Here is a 24,542-nt window from a genome sequence, read left to right on the forward strand (position 1 = left end):
TATCGAGGCTTCGAAGCTTGTGTCGAGTAATTGAGGGGGCGTTTCCGCGATGCGCGTATCGAGGCTTGCTTCATTTATGGGAGGAGCTGAAAATGATGACGTCCGAAGCCTCGCTGCCCGGCTGTACCACGTGACTGGTTCATGAAGTGGTTCGAACTTTGCCGCGAGCTATGACAGCGATATAAACCCCTCAGACTTCATTCAAAAATGTGGGTGTTTGATGGAGAGTTGTTAGTGAGAGTTTGGAGACAGTTTGGAGGTTTATGAGAGTGAGGAGAGAAAGTCAGGAGAGAATGGAGCCAGCTAAGAAGAGGAGGATGTCCTCCCCTGTGTGGGAAAATTTTGATCTTATTCCTCCCAACAAGGTATGTAAATTTCTACAGAAGATGTATTTTCATAATACTGATGGTGCAATACAATTTATGTTAAGCTGTCTTTACTTTTGTACAAGGTGAAGTGTTTGCTATGTGCCAGGGAGCTGGGATATAACAACAACACCTCATCCATGCTTAGGCACTACAGAGCTTTGCATGAGAATAGGGGGAACACCGATTGTGGAGCAAGACCAGGTGAGCCATCAAATGCCATGATAATATAGCATACAGTAATGTTACTAAATGATATAACAATATTATACAACTGTAATAAGTTACGTGTGTGATATTTATATTTGTCCTTTGTTCTCCTGAGGAAAGACAATAAAGACAATCTCAAATAGATGAAGACCTGGTTAGCATGGTGATTGAGGACTCCCAGCCATTTAGCATTGTGGAGGACAAAGGATTCAAACGATTTGTTAAATCATTAAATCCTAGCTATGTTCTCCCCACTAAAAAGGCCATAAAAGCAGTGAAAATTTAGTTTTTACAGAATAAAATGTGAACAGGCAGGACTGAGGCTCAAAGCCTCAGTGTGTAGCTGTCCATACCTCAACGTTACAAAAGCACAACCACTGTCCACACTCCAACCACACCTCACAGTAAATGATCATTTCCATTTTAAGCATTTCCAAATAATCATTTCCCATACTGCCAGTATAAATATACACAGTATAATGCCATCACTACAATATACATGTTTTACACACTCCTTTTGTTGTTGACATTTACAGGCTGTGTGCAAAAGGCCACACTCTTCAAATTCATGCCAACTAATATTTTTTATGTCCAGTAGGTGTCCTACTGGAGCAAATGAAGCTTCAAGAAGCTTTGCGCTGGGGTGAACCAATTGGATGAAAAGCTTCAGTGCTTCATGAAGCTTCATCTGCCCATCACTACTGAAAACCACCAAAACACAGCTCACTAGCTGCAAACACAACAAACACTCAGCTCACTAGTTGTAACCACACTACTGGCACTCTGGCCCAGAGCTCACCTTTCCCTGGGCTTAAATACTTTTAATTACTGATGTGAGTCAGCTGTGTAACAGGGAAAGGTGGCACCTCAGGCAGAAGAGGTGGTGGGACACGCCCACACAGGCACCTTCACGAGGAGGCCCTGCTAGGGCCGTAACATGTCTGTTCTGTGTAAACACAGCATTGGTTCATTGAGTTTAATGCCTTTTTTTTTATCCATTAATGAGTCATAGGTTATCGTTCAGTGGCTAAACAAACAAAAAATAGTTTATCTGAAAATGAATGAAAAAGCAGCCCATGTCCAAAGCACATCTTTAAAAAAAACATGAAAACTTCTGAATCTGAGTGCTAGCCAACTAGACCACTGTGCCACCCCAGGGTTTTGTCACATCCGTCTCAAAATGCGATACCCCTGCATAACTAGCTGAAAATGGTGTCTTCGAGAATGGCTCATTTTAGTGCCAAAATGACTCTCCCTTCCTCTGATCTCTGGAAGATTTTCATTTAGCAGATGCACATTCCACATCCATCACGCTAGCAACACATTGGATCTTTTAGGCTGCTCTTAACTTTTGGTTTGATCTGCTCATCTGTGAGAGCTCCTGCACATCGTTTTCCTACACTTTGTCACCCATGAAAATAATTGATTCCCTGAAGACAAGAAGCCAGCAATCAGCAGCGACTGTCCACTCTAACTTTGGAGCTGAGCAGTAACTTAATCAGCTGTCCAGTGGCAGGACTGTTTTAAAATTCAACCTTTTGAATGCGAGGTGCTTGAAGCCTTAAACCTAGTTAGTCAAATGTAAAACTAATGATCATAACAGTTCAAGCTCCGAGTCTCATGTAATGAAGAGTGGAGGAAAAAAAGGTCTTTCTAATTCTTCTACCAGTCACCTATATTCAAGTCTATCTATGTGAGTCTGAACTGCTGCAGTGCAGAGCTCACATCTCAATGTGTGTGTGTGTGTGTGTGTGTGTGTGTGTGTGTGTGTGTGTGTGTGTGTGTGAGTGAGAGTGAGAGAGTGTGCGCTATCCGTGGGCAGCTTCCTATGCCGAGAAGGTACGAAATTCAGCTTTCTCAGAATTGAAAATTATAATACATTTGATATGTCTGCTTTTGCCTTTAGCACATTCTGCACAATTGATGTAAACTACTCAGAAAGGTGTGTGGGCAGCACACGTTTTACTCAAGTGTTACAATAATTTGTCAAGAAAATGTTGAAATGCCATTTACATGACTCCCATGGTTTGTGTTCACCTTGATAAGGGAAGGTTATTATGCTTCAGTTGATTGTTTATAAAGCAAACCTTATTTCAGCATTTTAATTATATATAAACTATTCCTTAAATAAGCAGTAATTACAATACCTCAATGCAACACTTTAACTCACCATTTATCAGTGATTAAAAAAAAAAACTTTTCCAAAATGAAACACCCTCCTCTTTGGTTTTAATTTTATTGTTCAAACACTGTGCTATTTCTGTCTCCAAGCACACCTCTAACATGGCTTTCGCTTAATAACAGGGACTTCAATGAATATGAATTTTCCCTCTGCTCTAATACTTTTATTGTGACTCCAACTTGGCTACTAAAAATATTCATCTCATGATTAAAGGTAGAAAGGTGGCACTATGGCTTTCAGTGCCACTTCCTTTTTTGCTGCTCCGGCTGTGGAGGAAAATTCATTTGATTATTTACCTCTTCTACCAGGAGAAGCTGCATATTAAAACTCCTGATCCTGATCAGGCTGATGCAACAGGCAAGTGCACTCTTGAATGGATTGGCGTAGGGGAAAAAAGAACTATGAGCCCTCATAAATAACAACTGCGGGATCTCTCGGGAAGGACAACCACGCAATAAAATGTTAGTGATAGGGGTTTGATCAAAGGTAGAGGGTGAAATGGTTTTCTGGCACAATCTAGCCATCTAAAGTGGACAGAAAATCCTGCGGGAACGGAGATTATATTTGTTTTACTGAGGCATCATAGTTTTGAAAAGACAAACATGTATACTGCTGAGCAAAAACATTATGCCCACACTGTATCTAATGCAGTGTGTCATCTTTGTGATGTCAAAAAAAAAAATGTTTACTACCCCAGACACGGATGCTGGAAAAGTGTAAAAGCTGCTCCCTGGTTTATGGTTAGTGTGCCCTAAGACCACTCTCAGTAGGTTTTCACCTATGCTGACCATTACAATAGTATAAAGCTTGCTGTTTTTGAAGGCTCATAGGTTTCTGCACATAACAGATATTTGCAGTTTGCCTCTGAACACCATGACAGTTAAATTTTAAATCAAATGTGATTGAAATGCAAACTCTACTTTAAGCTTTAAATTAAGCACTTTATAATAATAATAATAAAAGTTAAAAATGTTAGCAATATTGCATTACTTTTGAACAATTTTAGATAGTCAAAAATAAATGGATATCTGACTCACAGATAGCTTTAGGGCACAGTGAGGCCTGATCCCTTGTTATTCTATGACAGTTTAAGAAGATAAAAAATCTGGAGTTCCAAGTATTGAACTGGCATGTGGCACATATATTGAGAGTTTCATTGAATGAGGTCCAAAGAAAGTTTAAGTGAAGGAGGCTGTCAATAGGCTGAAAACCAAAATAAACCTACCAGAGAGGAAGGAAACACTTTACTAATTGTTTATTTGGACAACAGCCAGCTCAGCAACATCAGATGGCCTGAAAGAACAAAGGCAACATCTGAAGTGGATGATCGCAGAATTCTTTCCTTTGGTAAGACCAAATTATTATTTTTTATTTGTTTGCTGTACCATGGAGTTGAGCAGTAGTTTCTGGAAGTTAGCAACGTATGCTAGCAGCACCACAGAGAAAAACTAGCAAAAAAGTTTGCATTTGTAAAAGTTAAAATCTTTTTTTGTTTTTCTTTTTAAAACAAAAGTATATGTTGACAAGACAGACAAATCAAATGGATTGGGTGAGATGGAAATCCCATGTGGCACCAGGACGCTCTAGGCCGTAAGTCGATGATCGATTTTGTAATCGTATCACCAGACCTGCGACCATATGTTCTGGACACTCGGGTAAAGAGAGGGGCTGAGCTGTCAACTGATCACCACCTGGTGGTGAGTTGGATCAGGTGGCGGGGGAGGACGCTGGACAGACCTGGTGCACCTAAACGTGTAGTGAGGGTGTGCTGGGAACGTCTAGCAGAGGCCCCAGTCCGTGAGATCTTCAACGCACACCTCCGGCAGAGCTTCACCAGCATTCCGAGGGAGACTGGGGACATTGAGTCCGAATGGACCATGTTCAGCGTCTACATTGCCGAAGCTGCTGCATTGAGCTGCGGCCGCAAGGTGGTTGGTGCCTGCCGTGGTGGTAATCCCCGAACCAAATGGTGGACACCAGAGGTGAAGGGAGCCACAAGGCTGAAGACGGAGTCCTATCGGGCTTGGTTAGCCTGTGGGACTCCGGAGGCAGCCGACAGGTATCGACAGGCCAACCGGAATGCGGCTCGGGCAGTGGCTAAAGCAAAAACTCGGGTGTGGGAGGAGTTCAGAGAGGCCATGGAAAAAGACTTTCGGACTGCCTCGAAGAGATTCTGGCAAACCGTCAGGCGTCTCAGGAGGGGAAAGCGGTGCTCTACCTGCACTGTGTATAGTGCTGGCGGAGCGCTGCTGACGTCGACTCAGAAAATTGTCAGGCGGTGGAAGGAATACTTCGAGGACCTCCTTAATCCCACTGACACATCTTCCGAGGAGGAAGCAGAGTCTGGGGATGAGGGGAATGACCCGCCAATTTCCGGGGGCGAGGTCACTGAGGCAGTTAAACAACTCCTTGGTGGCAGAGCCCCTGGTGTTGATGAGGTCCGCCCCGAGTTCCTGAAGGCTCTGGACGTTGTAGGGCTGTCCTGGTTGACACGCCTCTGCAATGTTGCGTGGAGATCAGGGGCAGTACCTGTGGACTGGCAGACCGGGGTGGTGGTCCCCATCTTTAAGAAGGGGGACCGGAGGGTGTGTTCCAACTACAGGGGGATCACACTCCTCAGCCTCCCTGGGAAAGTCTATGCCAGGGTGCTGGAAAGGAGAGTTCGTCCGCTAGTCGAACCTCGGATACAGGAGGAACAATGCGGTTTTCGTCCTGGTCGCAGAACACTGGACCAGCCCTTTATCCTCTCGAGGATACTTGAGGGTGCATGGGAGTTTGCCCAACCAGTCTACATGTGTTTTGTGGACTTGGAGAAGGCATTCGACCGTGTCCCTCGGGGTGTCCTGTGGGAGGTGTTGCGGGAGTATGGGGTGTCTGGGGTGTCTATACAACCGTTGCAAGAGCTTGATTCGCATTGCCGGCAATAAGTCGGACTCGTATCCCGGTGGGTGATGGGCTCCGCCAGGGCTGCCCTTTGTCTCCGGTTCTGTTCATAATTTTTATGGACAGGATTTCTAGGCGCAGCCAAGTGGCGAAGGGCTTTCGCTTTGGTGGCCTCAGAATCTCATCTCTGATTTTTTTTTTTTTTTTTGAAAATATTTTTATTGAAAAAAGAAAACAGTACTTGCAGTTACCGAAATACAATCAACCTTTCTTAATTTTCCTAAGTAAATTAAAATATATATATATATGAAAAAAACAACAAAAAAAACAAAAAAACAAAACACCTCATCTCTGATTTTTGCAGATGATGTGGATAAAGCGGATGAAGATGGATGGATGGATGGATGGAAATCCCATAAGCTTTAGAGTACCAGTCAAATATTTTGGACCAAAAATTGGTCAATGAGGGGCAATGCCAGAAAGCGTGAGCCAATGTGCTCTCTGATGTTTTACATCTGTCACATATGGGGGAAGTTGAAGGATAAATTTTGTGTAGTCGAACCTTGGAATAATGTAGCCGATGGACAATTTTAAATTGTATTAATTGATGTCTGCTGCAGAGCAGGAATGAATTTTTGATAGGCATTTGTCCGACATTGATTCTGATATTTCTATGCCCAATTCCTCCCTCCAAGCGTCTCTTATCCTCTGTTACGGCCCTAGCTGGGCCTCCTGATACTGCCCTTGTGTGGGCGTGGTGTTTTTCTCCGCCTCCTCCTCTCTTGCTCCACCCCTGTCTCTCTCTTGCTCTTCTCTCTCTCCAGGACACAGCTGCTGCTCATTGGACTCATTTACCACCTGGGCCCAGTCATCAATCACCTCTCTGAGGTCATATAAGCTGGGGATGAGCTGTGAGCAGGGTGGGGTGTTTCTCTGGTGTCTTCTGCTTTGTGGTCTTGGTGTGTAGTTAGCCTACCTGAAGTGTGGAGTTGTGGAAACAGTATAGCTGCTTTACGTGAGTAGTGTGGGCTTGTGGGCCTTGGCAGCAGTAAAGCCAGCTGCTGTTAGTGACAGGGTGAGCTTGTGGGCCCCTGGAAGTGCCTCCTTGTGGTGTGGAGTTTTTGTTTGGTTGTTGTGTTCTTTGTTGTTGAGACCTTTTTTCCCTTTGACGTGTTATTGGTAATACGGCGTTGCCGGTTCCTTATGTTATGATTGTCTATTATAAAGACTATTTTATTTACTAAAAACACCAGTCTGTTTTCCTTTCATTCTGTTCTGGACTCATTTGTTACTGGACCCCTCACTCGCATGCCTAGACCCCTTCGGGGGGAACGTGACATCCTCGTAGTCTGCACTTCAATGCTGTCATCAAACAAATGTACAATTGTAGAAATCAAATGTTTGGAGTAAGGAGGGCTCAGGAACACCTTAAAAAGGTTATGTTCATGTGGAACATCTTGGTAATTCTTCATATTGGATTGCATAAAATGCCTGTCTTGTATGTGAGTGAAGTTGCCCCCCCCACCTTCTTCAAATCCAACAAAAGTGGTATCAAACATTTGTGCTACGTTTGTGCTGCAAAAATTTTCGTTTGTGCTACTATCATTTTAAAGATATTAATAAAAATTTCGAGGTCATCAGAGGTCAACCAGCCCCCCCACATTACCCAAATCAAACAAAATTGGTGTCAATCAACTGTGCTACGTTTGTGCTGGTTTGTGCTGCAAAAATTTTTGTTTGTGCTGCTATTATTTTAAAGATATTAACAAAAATTTCTAGAGGTCAACCAGCCCCCCCATATTAATGGAATCAAACAAAATTGATGTCAAACGTTTGTGCTGCAAAAATGTTTGTTTGTGCTGCTAACATTTTAAAATTGTTTTAATAAAATAACGTCTTGATGCGTGCTTAATCATCCAGGTAAGTAAATCCAAAAATGTTGATTCTGTTCATCTGGACATTTTCAGTTGGAGAAACGCTTAGTCACTCATCCAAGTGACTTCTTCAGTCTCAGCTGACTGCAGGTTTCCCCAACCTTATAAACAGTACATTTGCATAGTGAAGGAAACTAGTGCCACTGAAAGAACAATGTGCTGGGGGGTTAGTTCCATGATTGTTAGTATGCAAATTCTTATGACCATTGATCAATGACAACTAATCAAAGCCTACTGATCAATGGCCATGAGTACCATTCACAGAAAGTGGGGAATGGCTACAATCACAGCATTGTAAGATGGCAAAGGATGTACCCTTGGGCCCCCCTTCTCGATTCAGAGATGGTCAGCATCCTGACAGCCCAATGGACGAAGCTGTCTCTCAGTCTACTGGTTCTGGCCCGAAGGCTCTTCAGTATCCTTCCTGATGGCAGCAAACTGAAGACGCTGTTGAAGGGATGAGTGGAGTCACCTGTAATGGAGAGGACCTTCCAGATGAGGCAGGTGCAGTAGATCTCCTGGGGAGGGAGGCAAGAGAGGTCCCCACAATGCTCTCGGCTGCTCTCACTACCCATTGTCATTTTTTCCTGCAGAACCCAATGCAGGAGTCATACCACACAGTGATGCAGCTGGTGAGGATACTCTCAACTGTGCCTCTGTAAAAGGTGCTCATAATGGGGGTTGAATCTCTTGTGCTTCTCAGTTTGCAGAGGAAGTAGTGTCGCCGATGGTCTTCTCCACATTCAGGGACAGGTTGTATACAGCAAGGTGCTGATCCCCAGCAGATCCAGTTTGTGAATGAGTTGCTGAGGAATGATGGTGTTGAATGCTGAACTGAAGTCTATGAACAGCACTCTGACAGATGAGTCTCTAGTGTTCAGATGTGTGAGGGCTGAGTGAGGGGCAGTTGAAATTCCATCATCGGTTGAGCGTTTTGACCGGTATGCGAACTGAAATGGATCCAGGTTGGGGGAAAGCGATAATTTGATTTGATGCATGACTAACCGTTCAAAGCACTTAACTTAATAATGATGGAGGTGAGTTTGACAGGACGGTAGTCCTTAAAGCAGGAGGTAGATGACTTCTAGGGTACAGTAATGATGGTGGAGGCTTTGAGGCATGTGGGAACGACGGCCTGACCCTAGTGATGTGTTAAAGATGTCTGTGAAGACATTTGTGAGTTCCACAGCATAGTCCGTCAGTGCTTGTCCAAGGATGTTATCAGGACCTGGAGCTTTGCGTGTACTGATTTTGGCAAGGGATCTCCACACACTGTCTGGGGATTGTGTCACCACGGTCTGTAGAGTGGGCTTGTAGTCTGTGATGGTTTGTATTCCTTGCCACTGCCTCCAAGTATTTCTGCTGTCGCTGAAGCTTTGCTATAGCTGATGCCACGTGACAGGTTTGCCCTTGCTGTTCTTAGACTCACCTAATTCCCGGCTCTGAAGGCTTGCATTTTTCAACCTTAGGAGCATTTAAACCTGACCTGTGAGCCATGGTTTCTGATTGGCCCGGACAGTGATAGTTCTGGTCTCTGTGACATCATCGATGCATTTTGGGATGTAGGCAGTGACAGTTTCTGTATATTCCTGAAAGTCTGTGGTGTTGTCGTGTGTGGCAGCCTGTTGTTTAAAAGCAGTGCCTCTGAGGACCCTTCTGGCCACACCTGTACCTGCTTACGAACTGGTTTGGTGACTTTGACCAGGGGCCTGTGGGAACCCATGGCACACCTAGATTTCTGCCTGTACTGACCCTTATGCAAAATAGGTGGAATTAAGACACAGTTCCAAAAGCAAACACAACTGATCAGTGCTGAGAGTGGTCCTGTTGCTGAGGTTGGGATGATCCTGTAATCTCTTATGAACGACCTCCAACGCTTCTATGACTGGGATGCAAGTGAAGACAGATGTAACATCTCTCTCTCACTGTACATGTACTGTTTATAAAATTAGGGAAACATAACCTGCACAAACAAAATAATTTGCAGGACAAATGTTTGACATCAATTTTGTTCGATTTGAAGAAGGTAGGGGGGGCAACTTCACTCACGTGTGTTTATAAGGTTGGGGAAACCTGCAGTCAGCTGAGACTGAAGAAGTCACTTGGATGAGTGACGAAACGTTTCTCCAACTGAAAATGTCCAGATGAACAGAATCAACATTTTGGGATTTACTTACCTGGATGATTAAGCACACATCAAGACGTTATTTTATTAAAATTTTTAAAATGTTAGCAGCACAAACAAACATTTTTGCAGCACAAACCAGCACAAACGTTTGACATCAATTTTGTTTGATTCCATTAATATGGGGGGGCTGGTTGACCTCTAGAAATTTTTGTTAATATCTTTAAAATAATAGCGGCACAAACAAAAATTTCTGCAGCACAAACCAGCACAAACGTAGCACAAACGTTTGACATCAATTTTGTTGGATTTGGGTAATGTGGGGGGGGCTGGTTAACCTTTTGACCTTTACCTTTTCATTAATATCTTTAAAACAGAGGCAGCACAAATGAAAATTTTAGCAGCACAAACCAGCACAAACATAGCACAGTTGATTGACACCAATTTTGTTGGATTTGGGTAATGTGGGGGGGCTGGTTGACCTCTGATGACCTCTAGAAATTTTTATTAATATCTTTAAAATGATAGTAGCACAAACGAAAATTTTAGCAGCACAAACCAGCACAAACATAGCACAACTGATTGACACCGATTTTGTTTGATTCCATTAATATGGGGAGGGGGGGCTGGTTGACCTTTGATGACCTATAGAGATTTCTATTAATATCTTTAAAATGATAGCAGCACAAACGAAAATTTTTGCAGCACAAACCAGCACAAACGTAGCACAAACGTTTGATACCACTTTTGTTGGATTTGGGTAATGTGGGGGGGCTGGTTGACCTCTGATGACCTCTAGAAATTTTTATTAATATCTTTAAAATGATAGCAGCACAAACAAATTTTTGCAGCACAAACCAACACAAACGTAGCACAAACGTTTGACATCAATTTTGTTTGATTTGGGTAATGTGGGGGGGCTAGTTGACCTTTTGACCTTTACATTTTCATTAATATCTTTAAAACAGAAGCAGCACAAACGGAAATTTTAGAAGCACAAACCAGCACAAACGTAGCACAAACGTTTAATACCACTTTTGTTGGATTTGAAGAAGGTGGGGGGGCCAACTTCACTCACATCTGACTTGTAGGTAACGGTAAAAATGTGAATGCGATAAATCAAATTTTTGCTTAAGTTGATTAAATGATGCAAATTTTCCATCTATATAAAGATCTTTGAATTTGAGTAAGCCCTTCTCCTTCCAAACATAGTAGGATCTATCATCCCAAGGAGGCAAAAAGGCATGGTTATCACATATTGGTGCCTGCACAGAGTTTGGCAGTTCAAAAAACCTCTAACTTAGTTTAAAATCCGCACAGATTGTTTCGGAACAAACCCCAGTTTCTTAAGACTCTTAGCCCTCCCTACTTTTGAGAGAAGCAGGGCCTCTAGAGAGGAGTCCCTTACAATGCCAGCCTCCATTTTAACCCAAAGGGGGATGTTGAAATCACCAAGATCTGAGGATGTCTGCTGCCAGAAGGTCAAGACTCTTAGATTTGCAGCCCAGTAATAATGTTTAAATATTGGTAAACTCAGACCTCCGTCCAATTTGGATTTTTGTAGATGTAGTTTTGAAATCCTAAGATTCTTGTTGTTCCATATGTAAGAAGTAATAATTGAGTCCAACTCTTTAAAGAAAGAGGAAGTGAGATAAATAGGAAGATTTTGGCAAAGATACAGAAATCTAGGAAGAGAGACCATTTTTATGGAATTTATACGACCAACCATAGGGGAAGAATTTTCCATGACTCGATGTTATGCTTTAATGTTGACAAGAATTCAGCAAAGTTCAAGCTAAAAATTAATTTGGGATCTTTAGGAACAGTTAATCCAAGGTATGTGAGATGGTCGTTAACTATTTTGAATGGAACGTTACAAAGAAAACTCGACGAACCGGTTTTAGATTAAGGCATAAGTTCACTTTTAACCCAGTTAATTGCATATCCTGAAATTTTGCCAAATGAGGTGACCAGATTAAGAAGGGATGGTACAGAGTCTTCTGCATTACGCAGGTATAACAGTACGTCGTCTGCGTACAAACTAATAACAGTTTCAACCCCTCCGACCAAGAGCCCTTGTATTTTTGGATGTGCTCTTATCTTAATCGCAAGGGGCTCTAATGCCAGAGCAAATAGAGCAGGGGACAGGGGGCAGCCCTGCTGAACAGAGCGCTGCAAAAGAAATGGCGCCGACCTCTCTCCGTTTGTGAGAACTGAACAGATTGGATTTGCGTATACTAATTTTATCCAAGATATAAATATTTCACCAAACCCAAACTTCCGTAATGACTCGAACATATAAAACCACTCAACCGGATCAAAGGCTTTGTGTGCATCAAGAGCTAAAATTGCTGCTCCTCCCGAACTACCATGGTCAGAATAAATGGTGTTGAGAAGACGTCTAACATTGAAAAAAGAAAGTCTGCCAGGGATAAATCCCGTTTGATCGGGGTGAATAATGGAGGTCAAGTACTTGTTCAGTCTAGTTGCTAAAATTTTGGTTATCACCTTTCGATCAAAATTTTGAAGAGCAATTGGCCTGAAGATAGCAGGATCTGAGTCATCTCTGCCTTTCTTCAAGATTAACGAAATATTTGCTTCATACAGAGTTTGGGGTAGTACGCCCCTGTTTTTAGAATCACGCATCATCCTAAGCAAGAATGGAGCAAGACCATCACAAAATTTCTTATAAAATTCTATGCCAAAACCATCAGGGCCTGAAGCCTTCCCAGATGCAAATGACTTAATAGCAACTACCACTTCTTGCAATGTAAAGTCCGAATCAAGTTGATCTCTGGCAGCTTCATCTAGCCTAGGCAGACTGAGAGAATCAAAAAAGTCATTTAAGGCAGACTGTGTTACATTCAGCTGGGAAGAGTACAATTCCTGATAGAACTCTCTGAAGCGCTTATTAATTTCTATAGGGTTTGTTAGAAAAGCACCAGATTTAGATCTTATTTTGTGAATTGCTCTTGAAGCTTGTGTTCCTTTTAGTTGTTGCGCTAGCAATTTACTGGGTTTGTCTCCTATCTCAAAATGTTTATGTTTCAGCTTCAGTAGTAGATTGGTAACCTGGTCACTCATAATTGCATTGTATTCGTATTTGAGTTTTAATATTTCTCTGTAATCCTCAGGTGATTTAGAATTCTGGTAAGCCCTTTCTAGACGAGGAATGGCACTATTAATTTCAGAAAGTCGCTTCATCTTCTCCTTTTTGAGGCCTGAGCTATAGGAAATAATTTCGCCACGCATTACGACTTTTAATGTTTCCGACAGTGTTGAATCAGAGACCTCTCTGTTGTCATTTGAGTCAAGAAAGTCCTTGAGTTTGGGTGCAATATATTTAATAAACTTTTCGTCACTGAGAAGGGTTGGATTGAAACGCCAGGAATAGTTCACTTTAGGCAAACTAAGACTCAGTGATATAGATGTGGGACTGTGATCAGAAATCAAAATATTATGATATCTGGAATTCGAAATTTGAGAAATAAGGCTTGAACTGACCAAAAAATAATCAATTCGACTGTAGGATTTATGGACGCCAGAGTAAAAGGAGTAATCTTTATCAGTGGGATGTTGAAGTCTCCAAATGTCCACTAAATTTCTAGCTTTAGAAAGATTATTCAGAAGCCGCACAGAGGCAATCTCTGGGGGAGGACGAGTTGACAGCCGATCAAGGTAAGGGTCTAAATAGCAGTTCCAATCTCCTGCTATTACTATATTTGAGTCAGTATCATCCGGTAGAAAGTCAAACACCTTTCTGAAAAACATAGGCTCATCTGTATTTGGACCGTAAATATTTAGTAGGGTTAACGGGAGAGAAGCCATCATCCCTGAAACCATTATGCATCGTCCCTGAGGATCGTTGATTACATATTTTAGTTGAAATGGGACATTTTTCTTAAATAGTATAGCTACCCCCTTGGCATGTGATGTAAAGGGTGACTGATATATTTGAGATATCCAGTTACATTTTAAAACATGCCGCATTGTAGATTTTATATGGGTTTCTTGCAGAAAAATTACATCTGCACAAAGAGATTTCAAATGTTTAAATACTTTGCCCCTTTTGACAACTGAACCAAGCCCTCTAACATTCCATGATACAAGCTGCAAATCCCTGTTTCCCATTTGTATACTAGCCTGTGATCTAGCCATTATAGTGGGGAAAAATGAAAAAAAGAAAAATGATAAGGAGTGACATTGTTCATACAAAATGACAGAAAGTCGTAAACTGGCAGTAATGAAACTAGTGCACCTGAGCTGTAGAACAAGAACAAATCAAAACATAACCCACCCTCTCCCCAAAAAACGCGTCCCCCGGAACCTGACGCATAACATCCCCTCTTCACTTCGAAGGGAGCTGCCGGGCAAATGGCAAGATATCTTCACGCCCACCACTCAGAATAAAAACATAAAAGTGCTGTGAATTACCACCACCATGTAATAGAAAAAGCAAACATCATTCACTGAGAAAATGTTACACCAGTAAGCATGTCTCATCTAAGGTTGTTGGTATAATGTTGTACTTGAAAGTCCAAAGCCAGTTCTCAGCATGGTGTCTTTTAAAGTTAGAAGTCTTAATATTGCTCAGGCATTCCTGCAGTCAGAACCACTACAGTTACCTTACACTGAGACCTTAATTTCTCATAGTCGACCCGTGTCCTTTAATGCAATGTGCCGCCTCATCTGCGTCGTTGAAGATTGACGGTGCTTGCCCATCACGCCAGTATACATAGAGCCTTGCCGGGTAACGTAGTGTGTGCTTGATTCCATCAGGGTTTGCATCACACCATTAAAAGCGCGACGCTGGTTCATCACTTCGTTGGTGTAGTCCGGAAATATCATCACCCTGTTTCCTTTATACTCGCAGCCTTTTTGCATCCTGCAGCGACGCAGGATCAGCTCCTTCTCCTGAAAATGATGAATGCGGGCCAGGATAGTGCGTGGTTTAGCACCAGCAGGTGGTTTCGCTTGTAGTGCGCGGTGTGAACGATCAACTTTTATCGGATGTGGAAAGTGCTCCTTTCCCAGCAACTCCGGGATAAGCCTAGAAACAAAGTCAGTGGGCATACCTTTTTCCTCGTCCTTGGGTATGCCGACAATTTTGATATTGTGTCTGCGAGAGCGGGCCTCTAAGTCCTGGAGTTTGCTTTTGAGTTGGTTGGCGTGCTGAGTTAGGTCCGAACATTTGGCTTCTAGCACTTCTACGCGTTCATCCAAGGCACATGTCGCTTGTTCTTGACTTTCCATGCGGCTTTTCATCTCTTTCTGCTCCGAAAGGAGCGACTGAAATCTAGCCTCAAAAGTATCAAACCGCTCATCAATCTTCCCCATTATAGAAGTGGCCATTTCTCGACACATCTCCTTGCATAGGGTGTAGGTTCTGTCCTCGTGGGGGCCAGCCTCTGGTTCGGTAGGGCTACTGGTGCTAGCATTAGCCCCGCTAGCGGTGTTGCTAACATAGCCCTCGATGGTTTTATTCTTGCTCGGAGGGTTCGTTTTCGGTCTCATTGCGCAAAAATGGACAGCGTAGATCAGCCTGGACACGTTCACCCGCAGAAAATATCCGCCTGTGTAAGAATTTATGGTGGTGTTCAGTAAAAATCTGAGTTTTGGTGGAGAGCTCCGAAAAGCACGTCTACATCCTACCGCTGCTCACTAGCGCCCCCCGACAATAATAGTTAAAACAAGAAATGTTGAATAGTTCTTGTTTTAACTATGAAGTGAGCAAACACACTTTGATTTCACTGATAGTTAACTCTGAGTCTCATTCTGTGGAAAGTGTTAATATTCAGATTACTTACTTCAGATAAATACATGTGCATACACTTCATTATAAAAACTATTGAAGATCAATGCATTTATTGGCTAATTAATGAAAACAGAGCTCTGTCTTTTTACAGTTCATATATTTCAAATTGCCTGAAATGTACTTAATGTAATCTGAACCCCCACTGAGGTCTTCTTCTAGTTAACACTAGAGATGGCACGATACCACTTTTTTATGTCCGATACCGATACCGATATCATAAATTTGGATATCTGCCGATACCGATATGAATCCGATATAGTGTTTTTTAATCAACAAAACTGTTTTTTAAATATCTTGCTGCATTTTGTATAAGTTCATACTCAAGTTTAAAACAACAACAACACTAAAGCTATTCTGTTATACCTGTATGCAAAAAAAAATATTTCATAGTTCAGCAATACTGATCAATCTAATAAACTTAAACCTACACCATCCTCCCTATTCTGGTATTTTAAAGAGTACTTAGCATAAATATTAAGCAACCTAACTAATAGGGTTCCAACTCCCAGCAACAACAAAAATAAAAAAATAAAAAAATAGGGAACCACCCCTCACGCTCCACCTCATGATGCTTAATCGACGTAATCAACCTTAATTTGATGCAGTGTGAAAAAAAATGCACAGAAATCAATTATTTTTCAAGAAATATTAAATAGATTCAACATCTTTCTTCAACAAAATTGCAGACTGCACAGATGGTACCTTCCCAAAGGGAAAAAGTACTATAGCTTACTAGGGTATATATATTAGACTTAATAGTTACTATATACAGTAATGGACTTCTATTCATTTTGCATCAAATTAAAACTTTGGGTGTCAGATAATTATTTATTAAAAGCTAGACATTTTAAATGAGAATAAGAAAGAAAAGTATGTCTTTGTGCCCCCTTTTCCCTGTTAATGCCCTATCGGCCCCCCTGGCTAAACTTTGCTAGATCCGCCCCTGCACAGTTACCAGCGTCAGCTACGTAGAAAAAGATCCTGGAGTAGAAAGTAATATTAAATACATTCTAACAATAGCTGATCAAGCTTAAACGTGCTGCTGTTGTTCAGCCGCTGGTTTACTCTTTCTGGTGCAAAGTGGGCCAAAAACAAACTAGAGAGACGGACTCGCGACAGAAAAGCCGATCAGCTGATCGTTAAGCAGTTTCATGATTGAAGTAGCAGCAGGAGAGGCAGTCGCTCCATATATCGTTTGGTAAGCTTAACGCAGGAATGCTTTACATTCAGAGATGGACTTACACACTTGCTTTACTTCTCTCGGGATAACTTTGTCGGAGATGAAATGCTGGGTTGCTAGCGAAGCTCCAAATGCTATCCAGACCACCGACAGGTCCCCATGCCACAGCCGCTCTATCACGTGATGCATACTGCTCTGACGTGCTAACGTTCTGAGGTGAGTTAAGGCGTGTTGCAAGTTTTGTGAGGTGCTTTCGTGATATTTAATGGATCGGATTACATTTTTTATTTTTCTCCGATATCCGATCCAGTAATTTAGGTCAGTATCAGACCGATACCGATACGTAATATCGGATCGGTCCATCTCTAGTTAACACATCCCTTCATATTATCTAACCAAGTCAAGAACACTCCAGAGGAGTTAGGCAAATCATTGTTAAAGAAAGATCATGCATGAATGTATTTACAAAGGATTTAAAGCAAGGCGCAAACCACTGGTTACACTCCAGAACAAGATGGCTTTTGCAGAGCTTTCCAGAAAACATCCAAAAGAGCCTGCACAGTTCTGGAGAAACGTTCTCTGAACGGATGACACCAAAATGAAAAAGTAACAGATCTGAACCATAGCACACAATCATTATTCAAACATGACAGAAGCAATGTCAGGGGATGGGCATAAATGGCTGCCGGTTAAACTGGGCCACTAGGGTTTATTGATGGTGTGACTGCTGATAGAAAGAACAGGATGAATACTGAACTATGCAGGGTTATAGCCAAATGCCCCAAACATGATCAGACGAACCAACAGCCCTTCATTAGTGCAAATGCATTCAGTGCAAATGCATAATCATCCAAAGCATACTGCAAAGAGCCAAGAGTTTCTCAAGGCAAAGAAGTGGCAGACTTTTCAATGGCCAAGTCAGTCAGTCATCTTTATCCAACAGAGCATGCTTTTCAGTTACTGAAGAAAAAACTTTTACTTTTTAACCATCAGCCTGGATGGTGGACCCATTATACAAGTGCCATTTCAATGACCGGAACTCAGTTACAGTTTGTGGTAGAGACAAATTTTAAATGGTTTTAAAGAGAAGAAGAGCTTTACTGGGTTAGTTGGTGTACAGTGAACAAACCGAACACAGTAAAATCAGCTCTGCTAGATGTTACCATGTCTCCTTCACATTACCGTAACTCCTAAACCATTCAGGGCAAGAGTGAAAATTCAGTTGGTTCCCAAAAGATTTCATTTGTAAGTTGAAAGCCAAAATTACAAAATAACTCCAGGTGGTCTGTATGATACTTGGGTAAGTATATTAGATATTATGGTAGCTTGTGCAGTTACTTTTGAGCGACTGCAATGGGGGAACTGTGTATAAAACTGGCTCTAAGGTATTTCAGTCAGTTAACACTTCATGCAATACTTTTGTGAAACCCCTTGAATTAAAAGTGAAAGTCTTGATTGTTTGGTTTAAACGATTTTTGTGGCAAAACCACAAAAATGATGTGATCATCCAAAAACTTATCGACCCAACTGTAGCTGTTGAGGTTTGCTTTTTGACGTCAGACTCACCTGTTCAGATTCTCAGAATTAGTCACCTGAACACAACAGCGCAATTCCAAAAAGGCATTTTGGGGTTACTGTTATGCAGATCCTTTAAAAACATTTAAAATATATGGTTTAACAACTGATTAAAAGTTAAAGCTGATACACTTTGTTGTCTTTTCAGAGAGAGAAAAAAGCTCATTTTGAAATAATTCCAGAGCCAAGTTGCAAACAAGTCGGAGGATTGATGTTCACCACCATGTTGCATCACCACTTTTACCAACACTGAGCATGAGGACGAGACCCGCTGGTGAAGTGTAAAAAGTTTTCTCATTTTTGTTTGGCAAGAATTTCATCTGCTTAACAGCTTTGAGCTTACTTTGTCGTATTTCTTTTTAATTCACAATGTGCCAAATGTTTTTACTCTTTGGGATTCTCTTCTTTATATCCAATCATGTTTCTGACTAATCTAACTAATTGTAAGCTGTTCTACCAGATGTTCCTTTGAGCACTACCCAACCTTTTAAATCTCATGTTGCCCTTGTCCTCTCTTTCATTTCTTTTTTCTTTTTGGAAACTGTTGCATGCACAAGTTCATTTTAATGCTCGGTATGGAAAATATTTCTTTTACACTTCTGCAGCACTATTTGCCAGGCCAGTTTTATAAAGTTCCAAAAGGTCAAGGAGGTACAAGATTTCTGTACTCATTTAATTTTTTCATGCACTTTGGAGCCACCGGTTTACTTTCTCTGTATGGCTTTTACTGTTGGAGATACTTTTTTGTACATGACAACAACAACAACAACAGCAGCAGATCCCTGAAGAGCTGTGTGAGTGCTTTAGCGCTCCACTTAAGTGTTTTTCTTTCCAATCTCTTACTACACATTTTCATTACTTTGTAAAAAATGTCCTTATCAGCATAACTATAACTGCTTTAAACATACGTTTCTACTTCTTTCTATTCTTATAAACTTTAATTGTGCCACCAACCTACTTTTCACTTTAAGAAAAAAATCAAATTAATATGATTTAAACCTCGTACAGTGTGCATAAGTCTTGAGCCACCCCTGATTTCTTTATTTTTTGCTTTCAGGGAGCCATACTCTTGAGCAACTGTTTTACAGGCTTTCTGAAACATCTTCAAAACTTTTCTTTGGACATTGGCTGCTTTTTCACTCAATTTGAGTTCAGCGACTTCTCCCATTTCCTTAGTTGATTCAACAATCCCAAAGATAAAATAGCATTTTTCTTAATAATACAGCAAGATTACATAACACCCAAACATACAATTTGATTGACATACTGTAATGTAACATAAATTGAAAAATATAACGCATACATTGTCTTAGTGTGTTGAAACTTTGCTTTGGCCATAACAAATATGGATGGAAGAGGCCAAAGTTGTTGGAAAGCTCCATGTTTGCAGGGGTGTGTTGGAGATGAGCATAAGATGTTCAAATGCAAATTAGGGCTGGAGTCCAATAGCACGTTTTTAAAACGAAAATCTAAGAGTTGTGTATCATCAGCTCTGAAGCCACTGGTATCTTTTCTCAGATGCAGGTTTGAATTGCAGCAGTCATATAAATTTTAGATAGCTCATCTAAAAGTCTGATATGCACCCATCTTTTGACAAGCGACAAACTTTTCCTGAAACCAAAATGAGATAAAAACCAAAAAACAACAACATTCACTACACATGATACAATATTAAAGCTGCATTTGACACATTTTTAAACTGTAAATGGAAACTTACTAATACATACATACTGCAGTTTGTTATTAGATTCTAATATGATGTCTGCTGTCATACAAGGCTGGACTTACAGTGATGGGAATCTGCAGTGAAGGCTTCCTGCCTTTAAAACATCCTGGCATGACTTGGACAAGACTCAGGTGTGTGCTTCACACATCACGAGGCCATCAAATGATATCATCGTGCTGTGTTGCAGTGTCGGTACGAGACTGTATTTCACAATCATTTCCCACTGCGGCCTGTCGGACCCTCCTGGCTGACTAATGCCTAGTTATGCATTTAAAAGATTACAAACAAGTTTTACAAAACGAAGCACTGACTGCCACACTATGAAAAAAAAAAAAAAAAGGATATCTGAAACTATCATGCACACTGTGAATTCCCGCACTCAGTGGGAGATAATTTTGATGCTTTTATTCTGCTCGCTTTTCTCCTCTCGACCGTTATTAATCCATTTTAGAGAGAGGACATCATGACAGATGGGATACTTCTTTTGCTCATGTCCTCCCACTCTGATTGCAGCGACCCATCCATACCGCCCAGGGGGCCATATGTGCTATACTCCTCCTTGAAGGAGTGCAAGGAAGGGGCATGGAGACGTGCCAGATCGCAGTAGCCTTGTTTCCAATGCAACACCAAATATGGACATTGTCTGTAATGAAGTCGATTAACCTAAAGTTTGGGTTTTCTGTGCGTGTGTGTCTTTTGCTTTTTTATAAAGCAGTTTTTACTTGTGCGTTAGGCAGTTCCAGATTAGATTTGTCAAAAGATAAGCCAAAATTGGAGATGGCATTTTTGTAACCTATCCAGATCGCGTATCATTTTAGAGTTCTGCTTTTACTAAAGCGGAGTGTATTGACCTCGTCTGTGACAGGCACCACGGGGAAGCGCTATGAAAGCAAAAAAACGTCTGTTGGCAAGAATGGAGGGCTACCCTGTCATGTCAGAAAGAGCTTTCATGGACCATTTCCAGCAACATGTGCCATTTCTATTGACCTTAGTGGTCACCCTCACTCGTCAAAGCTACCCCGGGGTGCTACTATCGAAGGGACAGCTGCCCCGGTTGGCTGTTATCACTAATGTACGATATCTTACTGTGAAGTGGAAATAGTGGAAGAGTTTGAGCATCAGTCCAGCAGGTTCCCGCTCAGCGTGCAGCCTTAGTTTCTTTGAACAGGCAAAGAGGATTCGAAGAAAGTAAGGAGAGATGTCAAAGCACTGACATTAAGTCACTTAAGTACAAACTGCACCTCTGTCTGCTTGCTTTGACAAATCGGGTTGAAATATACATCCTACTGAAATTCTGCAGTCGATACCGAAACCAACTGTGGTCTCTTCAATCTCAACTCAGCACAAGAAAGAAAGAAGTAAAAAAGATTGCTTCCAAATACTAAACCCCCCCTTCCAAAAGCAAACTAACATAAATGACCACCAGTGGCTTTTCAGTCTCGCTTCATCAAAAACTGATATGGACTAACCGATCCAGTCAGCTGGGTCCATTGTGTTAGATGCTGTTCCAGTTCCCTCAAATGTAGCATGCACTGCCCGTGGCATTTGGAATCCATTCACCTTTCACAATAGATGAATTATACTGTAACAATATCAAAGACAATATGCGTGCCATTATTGTGGCTTGCCGTAATGATTCTGTTTTTCTTAAAAAACTATATATATGTAATTGCCCGATCGAATAAATTAGAAACTCATAGTGAAACAGCGAGTGAGGAATTTGTGGTTTTTTTCCCCCTTCTTTCCTGGACACAGAAGGTGACAGTTATGTAAATGCAGCGTCCTAATCTGTCAGTAACACTCTGGCAGGATGGATATTTTGACAGCATGACAGACTTGAGCCTTCTATTTTGGGGAGAGAGATTCAACTGTCAGAAACACTGAACTGTCTTGCAGCTGGAGAAAGATTACGTTTTAGAGCATATTTTTATTTAAGCTTGGAGAGTTTGATAGAACAGGCTTCTTATTTAGTGGTTTCAGGGTGCAAGGGGTTATTATTCTTATCATTCATTCATCTGTCGATTAATTGCTCACATTTAATCTAAACATGAGCAAGATTTATAGGTAACATCTTAGATCTGCTTTTTCCAGTCAAAAAAATCTGTTGGTTTGTGGAAGAGCATTTTGGTGCCAGCTATCTTGGTTTAGTTAGAGCCAAAAATATGACAATTTCTGCACAAGAGGGTAGAGTGCAAAGCTGTTCTCTGGGTAATTTTAACTCTAGTTAGCTTTGTTAGGACCTAGCAACCAGTTGGCAACTCCTTGACAGAAATGAGTAAGTGATTGGTTCTTGGAGTGTGCTGGTTGTCACGAGGTAAAGCTTTCACAATGAGGGTGCTGCACCAAAGGTCTTCTTGCAATTGCTTTTGTCAGAACAGATTGGCTCGGTTGCCTACAGTTTGCATAGGAGACACCAACTTGTCAAATACTTGGCAAGTGTTTGCAGACAAGTGGGAGAATGCTTTTCTTTTGCATCACACTTTTCACAGTTTCACTACCTCTCAATGAGCAGTTGGTGGACACTTGCAAAACTGCCAGTTTCTTGTAACTGCAAAGAATTGTAATAGAGTAATGCACGCACCACCGGGAACTGACTTCAAAGAAGTATAACAGGAATAAGTACTCAGCTGTCATGCCTTAAACTGTCTGCGTCCACAAAAGAGTGTAATTAGTAACTGTAGGCGAAAATGGAAATGCTAGTGTACCAAAGTAACTGCAAGGACGTCTTTACGAGCGGTTTTACCAAGAAACTGCCAGGAGCCACAGCCTCCTGCTTGCCAAATAGTAGAGGAGGACAATTGTTTTTCCCAAGTGACCAGTGGTTGCTAGCCAGATCACTGACTGCTCTTTAGGTTTCCATGAGTAGGACTTTAGCAACCAACTTCACAGGCAGCCAGGAACTACACGTTATTGGTAGGCTGCTATACAATAATCACACAAGAAAAGCACCCACCCACAAATAAGGTAGTCACTTCAGTGACTTGAATAAATAGCGTTCTCTGGGCAGCACAGTGGTCAGCTTAAAACGGTCCTGGATTTGAATCCACCAACCATTTTGTATTCTCCTCATGTCTACCTGAGTTATCACCAGGTACTTTGACTTCCTCCCACAGTCCAAAGACATCTGTGTCAGACTTGTGATAGACAACATCCTGTCCAGTGTCTCTGATGGAAGTGGAAGATAATAGAAAAACTGGGTTAATGTTTTGACTTTATCTCCTATGATCTGTGAGAAACAAGCATGAAATGGCATCTGTGCATACATATTGGTCTGACACTGGGATGTTTTTATGAGTGCAAAGTAAGTGTTTGTATTTTATTATTTGTTCTGAACATCTTAAATCTTTCTCTTCAAAATATCACCCATATTATTAGCTATCAAAGCAGTGAAAGTAATTAAAAGTTAGAAACTAAGCATTTTTAATCCACACAAACTAAATTAAAACAAAAATAAGCAAACCCTGTCTGGAAACTAAAACCAAACTGAAGTGAAAAGAGAAATTTGAAAAGTAAATGAAACCTGGAATAGCTCTTGTTGCTATGTGATGTAATATCACTGCACTGCAGTAATTTCCGAGCCAGCTTTATCTTTCCTTTTTTTTCTTCAAAAAGTAGAATGACGGGTAATATAAATGACCTCATTTCCAGGTGCACAACCCCCCTGCAAGTTTAACAATTAATGCAATGCTTTTGACAAACTACCCTCTCAATGAACTCTTGGCAGAGGTGGGCTAAAAGGCAAAAAAAAACCCAAAAAACCCAAATTGGCCATTCAATACATTGGGAGCACTGTCAGAAGCAACTTACAGAGCCGTAAAAACCCCCAGTTATCACCGATAATTACTGACTTAATATCAGTATGAAAGATTTAGTCTGCTTTTGTCACGGACCCGGCTCTGGGGACTCGGGGTCCGTGGGCAGTGGGGACTGTTATTAGGGCCCGAGCACTGATAGTGCGAAGGCCCTATTGTAATTGCTCTGTTTATTATTATTATTATTATTATTATTATTATTATTATTATTTCGGCAAATGAATTGGCCGTTTGAGGGCCTAAACATGCTCGAAAACTCATGAAATTTTGCACACGCGTCAGGTCTGGTGAAAATTTACGTATTTTAATGTTGTCAGACATGGCCAGGGAAAATTAGCTCAGTAGCGCCACCTAGAAAATTGAAAAACGCGAGCCCCCGGTATGGGTATGGCCTACAAGTTTGAAAGTCGGTACACCGTTATAACGTTCAGAGTCGAACAAAAAAGTCTATTATGGCAATGTCCTAAACCCAACAGGAAGTCCGCCATTTTGGATTGAAGGTGACATTTTGGCTCTGATTTTACCGTTTCCATGCCTTGTACTTTAACGAACTCCTCCTTGGGATTTGGTCCTATAAACTTCAAATTTGGACAGTGTCAACTACACCCTTGTGCCATGTTAAATTGCGGAGCTTTTGAGTTTTCACAATACTATGAGGCCGTGGCGCCATGGCGAATTTCGATGACTCGCCATGAAAATCTTATTGCCTCTCATTTTGTCATACATTTTCTGACC

General features: G+C 41.4%; 1 long non-coding RNA gene across 1 annotated transcript; it reads left to right on the forward strand.

Annotated features, from left to right (window-relative positions):
* On the forward strand, positions 1 to 23,913 carry LOC308394132. The gene is made up of 3 exons (XR_013971121.1): positions 1 to 365; positions 452 to 569; positions 18,418 to 23,913. It is a non-coding gene; the product is annotated as an uncharacterized lncRNA (long non-coding RNA).
* Positions 23,914 to 24,542: the final 629 nt, after the last annotated feature.

Source organism: Rhamphochromis sp. 'chilingali' (genome assembly GCF_963969265.1).
Source record: "Rhamphochromis sp. 'chilingali' genome assembly, chromosome: 3".
In the NCBI taxonomy this organism is placed as follows: Eukaryota; Metazoa; Chordata; class Actinopteri; order Cichliformes; family Cichlidae; genus Rhamphochromis; species Rhamphochromis sp. 'chilingali'.